This window comes from Peromyscus leucopus, chromosome 8a, assembly GCF_004664715.2.
Source record: "Peromyscus leucopus breed LL Stock chromosome 8a, UCI_PerLeu_2.1, whole genome shotgun sequence".
NCBI classification, from domain to species: Eukaryota; Metazoa; Chordata; class Mammalia; order Rodentia; family Cricetidae; genus Peromyscus; species Peromyscus leucopus.
Window position 1 is genome coordinate 22,122,724 of NC_051085.1, and position 17,158 is coordinate 22,139,881.

General features: G+C 37.0%; 1 protein-coding gene and 1 pseudogene across 3 annotated transcripts in view; both read left to right on the plus strand.

Moving 5' to 3' along the window:
* The window catches only part of Nkain2 (sodium/potassium transporting ATPase interacting 2), a 1,053,517-nt gene that overhangs the window by 602,753 nt on the left and 433,606 nt on the right, over window positions 1–17,158 (plus strand). The gene's annotated exons all lie outside the window — the stretch shown is intronic.
* On the plus strand, window positions 8,849–14,536 carry LOC114692560 (annotated as a pseudogene).

Sequence of the window (17,158 nt, forward strand, 5' to 3'; positions counted from 1 at the left end):
GAAATTAATTACTTCATCTGAACAGAATAAACAGACTTTACCTGAGATGAAGCTAGGAATCTAAAGATGTTCTTACACTCAATGCCATGGAACAATATGGAGATCAGTACAGCTTTTGTTAGAATATATACACCTGTTCACAGGACAGGAAATACATACATACATACATAATTGCATATTATTATATAGATAGCCTTGATATCATATGTAATACACTAGAAATATCCTTGAGTTCCTGCCAGTATCAACTTACATGTTTTCTTCATTCAGAAACTGAAAGATATTTTTGCCTTTGTGTCCATGATAATGAGGTGCCCTGATTCTCAGACCCTCCCCTAACTATGTGTTCTTCCAGTACCAACTATTGATGCAACTTTTTAATCTCGTTTTCTCCAATGCTGAAATAATGGATTACTTGACTTGGTTTTCTTGACTGCCTTTCATCTTTTGCATATGTGAACAATTCCCACAGTATACAGTCTGTATCAAAGATGTTCTGAAGGTGCTTTACATCTTTCTTACAAGCTTTGCAAAATCCTGCTTCAATGCTTTTCCTTTTAACTAGTGTTTCTGGGATCAGAATTCACTATTTGACTCTCTGCTTCCTAGTCTGTGACTACCATTATCTCTGCCCACTTCTGTTTTCTTCTTGAACAAGCTAGTCCAAAGTAATGAGATTCTGCATCCCATATTCCTTAGAAACTTAACCTCATGAATGCAAGTGATCTCCATTTACTCTTCTCTGCTTCTCTATGTTCCTCTGCTATAGGCTTCTCATACCCTAGCTTTTACTGATCTGTATTATTGTAAAATCACTGATGTTCATCTCATGGTCTAGATTTAATCTCCTGCTGAATGAAACAGTGACTGAGAAGTCACACTCTCTAATCAGTTTCTTCAATAAGATTTTTTTTAATTCCAGTAAAAACTGAAGTTGCTAAGAAGCACTGGTCATTGTAGTTTAATGGAATACTTAGAATAAATTGGCTCTGTTTGCTGCCAGGGAATAAACTCTGTTTTGCTTCTGTTAAAAATGCATTCAATGTTCTAAACAAAAGTTACTGAATGTAAAATTTCATGTCACCTAAGTACATACACAGTTTTGGTGGTAAGGTTCTGCATTCTTTCCATGGTCCAGATTAATCCATGTAATCCTTCAGGAATCAACAGGTTCATGACTCTGAAGTCAACCATTTAGCAGCAAATGGCATAAAATGTTGTTTTGTTATAAACAGTTGTCAACATTCCCAATGTGTTTCTACCTGAAGTGCTTTCCAGGTCTGTCAATAATCTTCCTATACTATGTCATAGTGAGTTCTTAGAAACCCTTAACATATAAAGGAAAGGAGGAATACTGACAATGATTGTGATTTCTCTGTAATTATAATACCCGTAGTTGTATAAATGTTACACAGTGCCTTGTCAGCAAAAACTCTCCATTTTTTCCAAGATGTTTCTGAATCTGATTATCAGAACATACTGTTCATACAGCAGACAGCAATGACTGGAACAGAATTTTTTTTTTAAAACTACTTTTTAAACTAGGGTGAATTAAAGATCATTAAAATTAGTAACATATTGCTTAAAGAAAAGAGGAAGAAAAAAATCAAACAATAACCAGAGAAAATGGTTATTTGAAAAGAAATGTTTTTGATGATAGAGTATGAAAAATTAAATCAAATACTATGCCAGTTCTGTGGGCATTAATGCATTATGAAGGAATCCTTTTTACTGTGACAATTGAAGTAAAGAACTGTTTCTTTTGTCTTGGCCTTAATCTCTGCTTGGTTGCCTAGAAACCCGGTCTTTTAGAGGCATTTGCCCATCAAAGTGCAGTTAAGGTAACACATTTGATTTTCAGACAGAGATAGCTAGAAAGAATAGAGATTGTTAGAAAGAGTGAAGGTGGGATTTTAAAAATGAGGAGTTTTTTGTTTATATGTAGGCAGAACCTAAAATCACTCATGGTTTCCATGCACAAATGCATGAGAATGAGTTCAGTAGCAAAGACAATAATCAAACTTGAGTGATTTCATATTTAAGAGAATAAAAACTCATAGGCTTCTCAGGAAGTAAAATTGTTAAAGGAACCATGTGTAGAAGCTCATTACCAGCACAGTAAAACAATTAACAATTGACTGTGTGCCAAACACTTTTCCTTGATTGTTTCAACATTACCCCAGATTGCTTCAGATTGTCTAACTACATTGCTAATAAAATGGCTTTGTAGGGTCCCAAAGATAACCTGGAGTCTGGCCAAATGATGAGGGCATGTTTGTATATGGACTATATTTTTACTGTTTCTTCTTCATTTGTCTTTTTTTTTTTTTTTAGCTTTGTCTTCTTTCCAATGGAATAGAAGTGCACATAAAACACTGTGAGGATAAAATTGAGCATGAAGCCATTTGGCTGGGATCTCCAAATAGATTAAGAACAACAACAATATTAATGTCTTTACTAAATATTTCCTAGCATACCTAGGTAGCATTATGATTCTGTGCTTAGCAGTGAATATCTTTTTAATGCAATCTAAGGGGCCAGACAGTAACTACTTCTATCAAAACCCAAAAAGTCATTGTCTTTCTTCCTTGGCCTCATTAGCCTTGAAAATGTCCCATAAGTGGCTCATTTGTCTTGCTGTTCTTTCCAGCAATCTACATTTGACTTCTCCGATACTCTTGACTCTGACTCCTATGATGGGAAACAAAACTACAATGACCAAAAGAATATTAAATTTGACACTGGCACAAGATGATCATATTCACTTCTAACATATGGTGTATGGAAAGAACTAAATAGACCATTTTTAGTGGATAAACCCTCAGTTGACTGTGTATTAACTTAATATGCTTTTGTTAAATTTGTAACTGAAATACCTGAAGTCTTTTACTATGAAAGAATTTCTCATTTGTTACTTCTTAGATGTAATCTGTGTCCAAAATATCAACTTCACTGCTTTGTGTTGAACCTAAGTCTTAGCTTTACTGACTAGAGTAACTTTGATAAGGATGTAACTGTATCTGAGTTTCTAGTTCTTTTGCTTATTATTACAGACCAGTAAGGCCAGTCACTTGCAATTACATGTGATGCATAACAGGGTAAAGATATATTGTGGGCAGAGTGAGTCCACAATACATGGTCTGTCATTCATGTAAAACTTTCCATCATTTCATCATTCATATAAAACTCATTGCCTAATTTTTAAAGTCTCAGTTATCAGATCTACTGACCAATATATCCTGCCTAAGACACACAATTAAATAGTAAGACATATTTAATTACAAAGATGGAAGTGATAGATCAAAATATTATGTGCCAAAAGTAGCCAATCTGTACTCTTTATTCCATAATGTTAATTATGAACTGTGAATAACTTAATGCCTGGCACATAACAGTGAGGGAAGCAAAGGCCTTTACATTCCTCTCTTGAGTTCTGCAATTAGGGTCTACCAATTGAGCTAACCAAAGACATAGTAATGAAAGAAAACTGATAACTTTTATCTGTTTCTGATATTTTTATTTTTATGTGAATATGGAAACACGCATAGAAAATAAATCAATACTGAAGAAAAGACCAGCTTTGGTGCATGCATACCACTTTTGCCTTTTTCTATTTTTAAAATTATAATTACGACACCATACCATTTTTAACAAACAACTATCCTGCTGGGATGTGACAAGAGACAGGAAAATGGGGTTTGGGATCAAAGTAAATTTGGGGAAAGTGACCAGGAAAAATATGGGTGTAAATAGTGAAAAACAGGGGTTATTGCATTAAATTTGCCTTTATGTATTCGTCTTTACATTAATTCCCTATTTACAAGTTCAAAATACTTTATTTTCTTTCCAGTACATGGAAGACGTTTTTCTCATGGTAAATTTATATTCTAATTTTAGGAAGAATGACAGATCAAAGACAGCTTCTTGCACCTGGTGTTTGTCACTTTCTGTTAAAAATATTTAAGGCACCTAAATACAGTATTTTAGATTGATACATTCTGATTTCCTTTAAGTATAAGTTGTTTGGGTTTTTTTTTTATTTAAGAAATTCTTTTATTCATTTTATGTACCAACTACAGATCACCCTCTCATCCTTCCTCCTGCTTTCCCCCAACCTTCCTCTACCCACCCACCATCCACCCGTCCCCAAAAGGTTAAGGCCTCCCATGGGGAGTCAGCAAAGTCTGGTACATTCAGCTGAGGTAGGACCAAGTCGCTCTCCCCTACATCAAGGTTGAGCAAGAAGACCCACCACAGGTAACGGGCTCCCAAAGCCAGCTCATGTGGGAGCCCATTTTTAGGTTTCCTAGTGGCTTTACCCAGCAGGTCTGCATAGAGAGGATGATTGGACCACAGGCCTGAGTGCAGGTGTCTGAGATGGTCTGCATTTGGCTGTGCTGGGTGGAGGTCTTTTGCTCCACCCCTTGGCATTTCTATAAATACCCTAGGCTAGAGACAGTCAGGGCTCACTGGAATAGGTTCTAGGCCCTCTCAAGGCTATCTTGTATTTTCTATCTGTTTATCTCCACACTCTAAATTCCTCTATCTAATATTTCTTGGTATTCCCACTCAAGAAAACTCTGGGGAACTGTGGAATTGGTGGGTAGCCACCCCACAAGCTCATGACCAGGATCCCTTTGTCAGGGGCCCCTCAAACAGACCAAGCTACACAACTGTTTCCCATACGCAGAGGGCCTAGTATAAGTTGTTTTAAATCAGTGAATTATGGGAGACATTGAAGCAAGAGGCAAATAATGTAGCTAGTATAGACCAAGTGAAATGACTCTGTGATTTGATAGATTGTATTCAATCAGATCAAATACTGTATAATCTTAACAAATATTATGCAAATATTAATGTGATTTATATTTATTTAGTTTACTTTCTGTTGTTATGCCTAAGACTCATTAAATTTTTTATTTTTTAATTTTTATTTTTTAATTTAATTTTTTATTCATTTCACATACCAACCACAGATACCCCCTCATTTATCCTCCAGATCCCCTCCCCGAAGTCCTCCTCAAACAGGGTAAGTTCTCCCATGGAGGGACAGCAAAGCCTAGTACATTCAGTTGAGGCAGGACCAAACCCCTCCCCACCTTATCAGGGGTGAGCAAGGTGTCCAACCAAAGGTAGTGGAATCCAGAAAGCCAGCTCATGTACCAGGGATATATCTCTTTTGATTAATTTTAGTTTGAAGTCTATTTGATTAGCTATTAGGACAGCTGTACCAGCTTTCTTCTTAAGTCCATTTGAGTGGAAAGCCTTTTTCAAGCCCTTTACTCTGAGTAGTGTCTGTCTTTGAAGTTGAGGTGTGTTTCCTGTATGCAAAAGAAGGATGGATTCTGTTTTCATATCCATTCTGTTAGCCTGTGTCTTTGTAGAGGCAAATGAAGTCCACTAATATTAAGGAATATTAATGACCAGTGATTGTTAATTCCTGTTATTCTTTGGTGGTAGTGTTGTGTGTTTCCTTTCTTTGGGATTTGTTGGTTTGGGATTATCTACTGTCTGTGTTTTCATGGGTGCATCTAACTTCCTTGGGTTGGATTTTTTTTTCCTCCTAGTCCTTTCTATAGGACTAGATTTGTGGATAGGTATTGTTTAAATCTTGTTTTATTACTGAATATTTTGTTTACTCCATCTATATTGATTGAAAGTTTTGCTGGGTATAATAATCTGGGCTGGCATCCATGGTCTCTTAGGATCTGCATTACGTCTGTCCTAGACCTTCTGGCTTTCAGAATCTCCATTGAGAAGTCAGATGTTATTCTGATGTGTCAGCCTTTATATGTTTCTTGGCCTTTTTCCTTTGCAGCTCTTGATATTTTTTCTCTATTGTTTATGTTTGTTGGTTTGATTATTATGTGGCAAGGGGCCTTATTTTTAGGTCCAGTCTATCTGGTGTTCTGTAAGCTTCTTGTATTTTCAATTTTCATAAGATTTCCTTCTTTAAGTTGAGAAAATTTTTCTTCTATGTTTTTATTGAATATATTTTCTGTGCCTTTGAGTTAGTATTCTTATTCTTCTTCTATCCCTATTATTCTTTTTTCATATTTTTTTATTTATTTTACAATACTATTCAGTTTTACATAATAGCCACAGATTCCCTTGTTCTCTCCCTTCCTGCCCCCCTCTCCTTCCCCCAGCCCACCCTCCCCATTCCCACCTCCTCCAGATCAAGGTCTCCACGGAGGACTGGGATCGACCTGATAGATTCAGTCCAGGCAGGTCCAGTCCCTTCCTCCCAGATTGAGCCAAGTGTCCCTGCATAAGTCCCAGGTTTCAAACAGCTAACTCATGCAATGAGCACAGGACCTGGTACCACTGCCTAGATGCCTCCCAAACAGATCAAGCCAATCGACTGTCTCACCTAATCAGAGGGCCTGATCCAGTTGGGGGCCCCTCAGCCTTTGGTTCATAGTTCATGTATTTCCATTCATTTGGTTATTTGTCCCTGTGCTTTATCCAATCTTCGTTTCAACAATTCTCACTTATATAAACCCTCCTCTTTCTCACTAATTAGACTCCAGCACTCCACCAGGGGCCTAGACATGGATGTCTGCATCCAGATTCCTCAGTACTTGAATGGGGTTTATGGCACAACTATTAGGGTGTTTGGCCATCCCATCACCAGAGTAGGTCAGTCCCAGCTGTCTCTCGACCATTGCCAGCAGTCTTTTGTGGGGGTATCTTTGTGGATTTCTGTGGGCCTCTTTAGCTCTTTGTTTCTTCCTTTTCTCATGTGGTCTTCATTTACCATGGTCTCCTATTCCTTGTTCTCCCTCTCTTTTCTTGATCCAGCTAGGATCTCCCGCTCTCTTTCCCTCGACCCTTGCCCTTCATTGCTCCCACTCATGTCCAGGGTGTTCATGTAGATCTCATCCATTTCTCCGTGTCTTTCTTGGGGTCCCGTTTAAGACTATACTTTCAGGGATCATTTCTATAGTTCGTTATCCCTATTATTCTTATGTTTGGCTTTTTCATGGTGTCCCAGATTTCCTGGACATTTTGGGTTATGACTTTTTTATCTTCAGTATTTTCTTTGACTGATGAATCTATTTCCTTTATTGTATCCTCCATGCCAGAGATTCTGTCTTCCATCTCTTGTATTCTGTTGGTTATGCTTACATCTGTAGTTCCCGCTCATTTACTCAGATTTTCTTCTTCCAGCATTCCCTCTGTGCCTTCTTCATTGTTTCTATTTCAATTTTCAGATTTTTGAACTCTTTCCTTCACCTGTTTAATTGCTTTTTGTTTTGGTTTTTTTTTTTTGAGGGGCTTATTGATTTCTTCAATTTTTTTGCTTGTCTTTTCCTTAGTTTCTTTAAGGGAATTTCTTTATTTTCTCTTTAAAGGCCTATATCACCTTCTTAAAGTAATTTTAAGGTCATTTCTTCTGCTTCTTCTACTTTGGGATGTTCAGATCTTGCTGAGGTAGGACCACTAGGTTCTGGTGGTGCCATATTGCTTTTTATGTTGTTGAATGTATTCTTGCGCTAGCATCTACCTATCTCTGTGAAATTAGTGTGGTAGTTCCTCAGGAAGCTGAGATCCTGCCTACCTCAAGATCCAGCAATACCACCCTTGTGCATATACCCAAAGGATGCTTCAACTAGCTACAGACACATTTGCTCAACATGTTCCTTGCTGGCAGGTGGATCTCACTAGGAAAGAGAAGTCGACCAGATAGTTATGGATGGATGGGAGAGTGGAATAGGAGATCAAACAGGTGGACAGGCCTCAGGCATGTGACCTCAGCAGTGTCAGGCAGTGAAAGGAAACTTAAATATATTCTTTATTGAAAACTTTATACAGCAGGTATAATTACATATGTTTGACATTAAGGAGCTTACGTTTCACAAAGATTGTAAGTATCAACCAAGCTCACCTTGTTTAATGGAACTTATCTGTGACTAGTATTTTTTATTTCAAAGCCCTGGAACCTCCCATCATACGTCAATACTAAAGATCAATGTTTGCATATTTTGTTCTTCTCTAGTATTTATCAGCTAATAATAGTAGCAGTGTTCTACTCAACGTGGAATGATTTTATACATAAATCCCAGTTTTAAATACTGCTTCATCACTGACTGTTGACAAAAGGCACAGGTGTGCATTAGCACTTGGCAACTGATCGAACCCTAACAGCAGAAATGTTTGGCATATTTAGATTTGAAAACATGAATTTAAGATCCAATGGTTTTTCTTCACTAGTTTGTAGGAGAGAGAGAGAGAGAGAGAGAGAGAGAGAGAGAGAGAGAGAGAGTGTGTGTGTGTGTGTGTGTGTGTGTGTGTGTGTGTGTGTATGTGTGCACATTCATACCTCAGGGATTCTTTATTGTTTTAAAAATGATTTTCTTTTGTATGTCATGAAGTTGAACATTTGGGGACTTATTCAACCGTTTATAATAGGATCCAGAGGAACTTAAAGCAAGTATTGGATAGCCCCCAAATGATACTGTCTGTAGGAAAGGTCAGAACCTCACAGTGATTATCATCGAACCATAAAAGACAAACAAGCTTGCGCAGCTCTGCTACATCTTGGCTCAGTCCAATCCCAGCCCTGCTGAGAATAGTACATTGAAAAGGAGAGCTGATGCGGGCTGTAGGGAACTATTCTCACTGGCTACCTTGCTCCTTTCCTGTCACTGTTTTGGGTTTGGTTTTCCTTTGTAGGAAAAGTCAAATATAAAAATACATTCATTCACTAGTGAAACACAAACATGCTACCAAGCCAAATTTGAGTGTGGTAATATTTTTTTATAAACTCAAAACAAAGACTAAGTGAAAATAAAAACACTTGATTTTCTGAGCTACCATGTGTTAATAAGTTGGGCAAGGGTCTGTTGGCAGCTGAGCTTCTCAGTCCGGGCCATCCCACTCCTTGGAGGGCCAGAGGCAGTTCTCCTAGGCCCATGCCATCGGGGCCAGCTTTTTCACACAGTGATCAGGAGTGGGACCATCTCTCCTGAGTACAGGAAAGGCAGGTGCGTGCGAGAGGCAGCTCTCTCATGAGGATCAAGGCCAACTCTCCCGTTGCAGTGGCCAGCAAGGGGCAGGGTCAGATATTCCAGGATCAGTGAGGGCTTGGGCAGCCCAGCATGGCCCATGGAGTTCACCATAATTCCTATGGCTCCTCTAGCAGCAACTTCTTGTCATTTGTCCAACACCTTTTCATTTCTTCCATTCTTCCTTCTCTGTTCCTTAAAACATTGGTTCTACTTTCTGCTTCTAGGGATTCAGCAGTTTATAGATTCCACATAAATGTCAGATCGTGTAGCAGGTTACAATATGTGTCTGACTGGCTTTATTTAGCAGAGTTTCTTGCAAGTTTATGTATATTGTGCAAATTCTCTTCATTTTAGGCTCAATAATAGTTCACTGTGTTAAATACCACAATGTCATTTTACATTCATCCATCAACAGATACTTAGGTTGTTTTGGTATCTTGGGTATTATGAACAATGCTGAAATAAGCATGGAAGTATAGATAACACTTAGTGACATTAGTTTCACTGATTGATTATTTAGAGGTTCTATTTTTCTTTTTCTTCCTTCTTTCCTTTTTTGTTTTTGTTTTTGTTTTTTGTTTTTTTTATTTTGAGTACCATCCATACTTATCCAACTTATATTTACCAAGTAGGAAATAAATCCATTCATATTTAGTCAACTAATTTTGAACAAAGGTACCCAAAACTGTGCAACAGGGAAAAGGTAACAGCTTTAAGAACATTATGGAGAAAACTGTATTAAAGATCTAAACAAGAAGAGAAAACACAAAACACTTACAAGAAAATGAAATAAAGTGCTGGTGTGATTCTGTCCTTCGTGTCTGTTCTGAGGAGCAGTAGGCAATTTCCTCTGTCCAACTTCTCTTACACCAAAGTGCGCGCCACTACCTCATGGAAGACTCGATGCACATGGACATGAGCCCTCTCAGGCCTCAGAACTACCTTTTTGGTTGTGAACTAAAAGCTGACATGGATTATCACTTTAAGGTGGATAATGATGAGAATGAGCACCAGTTATCACTAAGAATGGTTAGTTTAGGGGCAGGGGCAAAAGACAAATTACACATCGTAGAGGCAGTAGCAATGAACTATGAAGGCAGTCCAATTAAAGTAACACTGGCAACTTTGAAAATGTCTGTACAACCAACAGTTTCTCTTGGGGGCTTTGAAATTACACCACCTGTGGTCTTAAGGTTGAAGCGTGGTTCAGGGCCTGTGCACATCAGTGGGCAGCACCTAGTAGCTGTAGAGGAAGATGCAGAGTCCGAAGATGAGGGTGAGGAGGATGTAAAACTCTTAAGTATGTCGGGAAAAAGATCTGCTCCTGGAGGTAGTAACAAGGTTCCACAGAAAAAAAAAGTAAAACTTGACGAAGATAATGAAGATGATGATGATTTTGATGATGAGGAACCTGAATAAAAAGTTCCAGCGAAGAAATCTGTATGAGATACCCCAGCCAAAAATGCACAAAAATCAAACCAAAATGGAAAAGACTTAAAACCACCAACACCAAGATCAAAGGGTCAAGAGTCTTTCAAAGAACAGGATAAAAACTCCTAAAACACCAGAAGGATCTAGTTCTGTGGATGACATTAAGGCAAAAAATGCAAACAAGTGAGGAAAGAAGTGCTTCTCTTCTCAAAGTGGAAGCCAAGTTCATTAATTATGTGAAGAATTGCTTCCAGATGACTGACCAGGAGGCCGTTCAAGATCTCTGGCAGTGGAGGAAGTCTAAGAAAACGTTTAAACAGTTTGAAATATTCCGCATTACTTAATTTCTGTAACAACAGTTGATATATCTGGCTGTCCATTTTATAATGCAAAGTGAGAACTCTCCCTAATGTGTTTGATAAATGTTGTCCAGGTTCCATTGCCAAGTATGTGTTGTCTGAAATGTCTATTTAGTTTTCAATTATGGAACTCCATGTTTTACTTGGTTTTAAGTATGTATGGAATGTTATGATAGGACATAGTAATAGTGGTGGTCAGATGTGGAAATGGTAGAGAGACAAATATACATGTGAAATAAACTCAGTATTTTAATAAAGTAAAAAAAAAAAGAAAAGAAAATGAAATAAAGCATTGCCTGAGACTGAAATTCACAATGATTATTTTTGATGTGACAAAAATGTGCACACAGAGAAGATATTTACAAACCACATATCTGGTTAGAATGTTAATATAGAAAATCTATAAGAAATTCATTATCCAGTAAAAACTGGCAACAGACATAAATATGTTTTTTTTTTCTCTAACAGAGACAAAAAAAACCACAGGTTTATGACAGATGTTCTCCATTACTCACAATCCAGATGGAAATTCTCAACCACCTAACACCTATTTGGGTGGCTTTTAGCAAAAAGACCAAACAAACAAACAAACAAAACCAAAGGAAAGAAATGTGGAAAGGAATGTGAAGAAAATTCTATTATACATAGTGGTGACTTAGTCACAGACATAACATCATACTTTCCTCAGTTTAATCATTTTGTCTGTCACCTGTTATTTTAATTCTTGTGTGGCTAACAGAACTGTTAAAGTTCAAAGTGTTCATAGATGTTAGTGGTTAACTACAGTGGTCATTTTTTTTTCAGTGCTCACTTAACAAGACTCTTTGTAATAATTAGCTAATGACCGTTTAAATTTACTCAAAACGTCTCCCTTTATGAGACTGCATGACAGATCATTTTTTTCAAAGATATGCACAGTATTTTCCCATCCACATGTCCCTCACACAAGTTCTATGGAGATAAGGACCCCGTGCTTCTGTTTTTGACTGTGGACAGCTATTATAATCATTCTGAGCAATAAAATATAATAGAAGTGTCTGGCTTCTGAGACTAGTTCACAAAGGATGTTACATTTTCTACCTTGCTCTATGGAAAAAAATCAGCTTGAAGCTGTCAGGCCTAACACAGCACAGCTGATATGCCCGATCCTGCCATTCTTTCGAAAGCTCACATCAGCCCATGTTGACAAACCGTGCAAGGGAACCTGATGTTTACTAAAAAGCTAGATTCTTCTATGTCCATTTACTTCCACTCCCATCTGTGCTAGCTCCCAGTATCATCTGACTAAAATTCATGAGACTTAATTACTCCAGAATTGTTCCTAACCCTTTATTGAATTACTGAATTGCAGAAATAGTAAGACTGTCAGATAATTATTGTGGCTTTAATTTTGGGATGATATGATGGACAAATAATAACTGTAACAGACTATTAGGCCAGGCAGCTCCTGGTCTGTCCTGATGTTTCTGACTTTAGCTCTCCATCACAATGAATAGATTCATCTTACTCCCTTTTAAGCATAAATTTTATTCACAGACTTTATCTTTGATATCCACACAGTCTCAGAATATTTCTATGATGGCTGAAATATTCTATACACTTTATTTCTAGTTCATAGATAGGGATAAAGATAATGATATATCTACTTTGATTTTTCTAAACAACAGACTTTTTTAGCCACTACTAATTGGGAAATGTTCATAGAGCATATTTGCCTTTGTCCAAGAGAAAAGAGCAGGCAACAAATTAATCTGTTGAAGTATAAAAAGATGAAACACAAATGAGTGTCCTGGTCTTTCCCAGTGTAGAAATGAAGCAAGGGATCCATACAGTGACCAACTAAAATTCACATGGTTGAAACACAGGGTGAAGAGTCTTGCAAAAGAAAAAGTGGGGATTTGTAGAAAGTTACTCTGAAATATCAGTAACAGTATCTACATAAGCTTTTTTTCTTATTTTTCAGAAATAGTTGTTTAAAGCACAAACCATAGCAATATATTGAGAAATATAATTTTTATTGCAAGTAAAATGTTGCAATTATTACGCTAAGGGTAGAAATTAACCCAGAAAAAATGTTCTGTTATTTTTATAGTAGGTGCAAAACAAAGTCATTTGAAGATAATATACGATGAATTAAAGATTTACACTATAAACTCTAAGGTAATTCTTATGAGTAGTAATTTCTTGAGGATTGAAGAGTGACATTTTATAAGGAGGACATAAAATTATATATCAATATCAGGGCTTCAAATAAAAGCAAAAACTAACAGAACTTGGAAGAAAAAATAGAAACCTATAAATACTTTACAATATTACAAACTTCTCTTTTTTAACTCTACCATTTTTTTTGCAGTAAATTTTATTATTTGTTCTTAAAGTCACATGAGTGTAATATATTTTGAACATGTCTGTCCCATTTTTCCCTTTCTCTATTTACTTCCAAAGCCCAGATGCTTCCCACATGACCTTCTTGCAGCTTTATCTTGTTGATTTTTTTAAAATATCCCATTGAGCCCCAGTTGTCCTGGCATACGCATATAAGTCTGGGGCCACCCACTAGAGAGTAGAAAATACTATTGTCCACATCTCTGAAGAAAACTCTCTCTCCCCAATAGCCATCTCTCAGCTGGGGTTAAGGCCTTGCAATGCCCTCCCTGCCCATGCTGGAATTTTCATAGCTGGATCTTGTGCAGATCTATCGCCTGGGACCCTATTGTGACATCATGAGTACAATAGCCATGTCAGGTCCAGAATTTACAGCATTCCTACCTACCTTCTTACATTTTTCTCCCCTTCTTCTGTGATATCCCTTAAGCTTTGGCAGGGGTTAGTGCAATAGAGATGTAACATTTACGGCTGGGAATTCATAGTAATTTATCCTAAGGACTTTGAACAGTTAAGAGTTTTCTGCATTAACCAGTGCCCACTGTAAAATGTTTTTCTGGCCAAAATTAATAGCAGCACAGATATATGGATATAAGCATAAATATTTAGGAGACCCATTTATTTAGCAAAATAGAAATAATCCTGCCTCTGGCTTATGACTTGCCAAGACACGGGCTTTTGACCAACTACAAATTCATTCCAGTGGGAGAAGCTTGAGACCCAATCAGAAATCGATTACATTCTTCCCACTATTGCACAAGTTAGCATATCTAGCCTAGAAAGTCAATATTGTAACATGCAGGGTTCAGCACTGTTCAGATCATTGATGTCTTTTCTCCCACAGTGGTCTGCATAGTACCTCCAGGCACCATGAAAAATTGTAAACATAGAGGGCCTTTGCTGCTCAGTTCAAGACTGATTCCTTTACGTCCTCCGACCAGTGTTTTGTCTTCAGTCATAGGATTTACCATCAGGTGATGGTGGTCAACCAGGAACAATGACAATAGCCTGTGTTATTTTAGAGTCCTCTGGGCCTCCCTGACTAATGACTCAAAGGGAGGTATCCCATGCTGCCACTGAAATTCCTATTTAATAGCCCATACCTCCTTGGAACAGCCCTGGACATTCATGCAGAGTACATCTATTCATACATCTTTTGCTGTGGTTGCTGCTATTTTAGTCGTACTTCTTAATTATTTTATAAGCTAGTGGATTTCTATAAGCTTTCATATACATTCTTAGTTTTGGTTCACCCAGCCTCTACTCCTTCTCCCCCAAATCCCTATCCAATCTCTTCTGAAACATAGTACCCACCTCTCCTTTTATATCATGTATGTTCTAGTACATCCTTCAGTTCTACTGCTTAACTAGCTTGCAAGTTAGTAGGTTTCCATGTGGCTTTTTTATAGTCCTTTCATTTGTTTAACGACCTCACTCCTTCTTTTCTCCCATTCTTCTACTCCTGTCCTGTTTAACAGTTTCTACACTTAGTATTTCTCCTCTCTATTCATATTTTACTTATTTCTTTACTATAGAATCCCTCGCCTTTAACTCATCCCTCTCGTACTGCCTCCTTTCCAGTTTCCTGGACTCCACATCTCCTACTCGTTAAACACAGAAAATAAGAAATTCAAAGCTAGGATTTGCATATGAGAGGGTTCTGAGTTCAAGTACACAGAGCTCACATATAATAAAATACTTGATGTGCCATGCACACTGGTGGATCCTGAAGTTTTGCTGGGCAACTGGCCCATCTAAAATGTCAAGTTTTAGGAACTCTGTTTCAAGGCAATGTGATGGACAGTCATAGAGAAAAAGATCCAAAGTCCTACTTTGGTCTCCACATATGTACACACACACACACACACACACACACACACACACACACACACACACACACTCATGCATGTAAGTGTATGTCATGTACACACAGAGGAATTCACAAATAACTGAAATACATGAAATAATTAAGAACTTAAGATCAATCTCACAAAATATGTTAAAATATATTCCCAGTAACCATTTTAGTAGGCTTTTATCCACATTGATAAAAAAAACTACTGCTTATAAAATGTATATAGGAATGTAGAGTTTCCAAATTAAACTTAACAGGTTCGAAAGCTATAAAATTCTATACTTTGAGAAATTAACTACTATTGTGAAGCTTTAATTATCAGGAGACTTCTTTTTTATTAATGTTTGAATATATATGCAGATTATTAAAAATAACAAAGTCAAGAGTAACATTGAGCATGTGTGCTCAGGAGATTTTTAAAGATAGACATTGATTTGAAACTCAAAGTTGCAAGGACTCGGTGGTGCAGAGACCCTGTAGTGGAGGGAAGTGGTGCTACAGGGATTGCTTTTTCAACATTGGTACTGGAATAATTGTATATCTTTATGGAAAACAACTACTTAATGTCATTCACTCTGTACCTCATACAATGTACAAAAATAAAGTATTTTAAAATGGGCTGTAGCTCTAGAAACAAAACCTGAAACTAAGAAATTTACAGATGAAAATATGGGAGAACATCTTTGCCATGTTAAATCAGGAAGTGATATTTTGTTAAGACACTAAAAACATAACCCACAACATGCAGGGTTGATAGATTTGACATGACTAGTACTAAAACGTTGATTCATCAACAGAAACTATTAGAATCAAGAAAATGCTCTGTTCAAAATGGGAGAACATATTTGATAATCACATGTCTTTCAAATGACCTATATCCAGAGTAAATAAGGATTCTGAGAACTCAAGAGTTAACCCAGAATGATGGAAATCATCTGTGATTGTAGTCTTTAGAAAGATGTGCCAAGAAGGGGATTATGAGTTCAAGGCCGGTCTGGGCTACATAGTGAGTATGTGTCAAACAACAACAAAACCCCTTGAGAATTATAGAGAATATAAAAAAATAAGTATTAAATGTTTGAACAAACTGACTGTGAAAACAAACAAACAGATGCATGGGAAGTAAACTCCTGAGTCTGTCATTGGGAAAATGCAATTACAATCAGAAGGGAGCACAAATAATAGCAAGGACTAAAAGGAAAAAACAAAATTGACACCCTAATTACTAGTAAAGAAGTTAAGGGTTCAAAGCCATCAACCATACAGGTGGGACTACAAATGTCTATAAACTCTTCTGAAAACACTTTTAAAAATAAATGTTCACCTACGCAATATTGCAGTATTCTACAATATTTATCCAGGAGAGATGAATGCAACATTCAGACATGAATGTTAGTAGTGGTTTTGTTATAATAGCCAAATATGTAAAATAACAAAAATTATCATCAGTAAGTGAATAGGTAAATAAATAATTATAGATTTACATGATCAGATACCATTCAGACATAAGAATGAGCAGCTGATGCACAGAACATAGACGGTTTTCAAAATCATCATCATCATCATTATCATCATCATCTCAATCACAGTGATTATAACAAACTTGTATATACAAGTGGAAGCTTGCTTGCATGCTTCAAATATAAACAATATCCCGTACAGCCTTCAGAAGTAGCTACTTAACTCTGTGTGAAGTTGAATTCCTTGTCTCTGTTTCTTGACCTGTTCGTTTGGATGGCTTTTATGTTACTTATACAGCCTGCTATTGATGTGTTTTAATATTAAAAGAGCTGATATCTGCAAACTCTCTTAAAAGTGCCTACAGCACAGTATTGTTAAGAATTAGTAACAAGGCTTCACGTGTAAAAAGAGAATACATGTTCTTTACTGATACCAGGGACTGTGCTTTTTTTTTTTGATTCACTGGAATCTATTTCTTCTCCCATTCTCATAGAAAGATGGGAAGAGATCCATTTTGAATCTAAAACTGTATGTATTTGGTGCACATAAATGCTTGCAATTTAAGAATCCATTTAGAATGGCATGTTTAGGAGTTTATCTCAAGAGAACAGAATGTCAAACACAGATTTTTTTCCTAACCCTACTAAAGACAT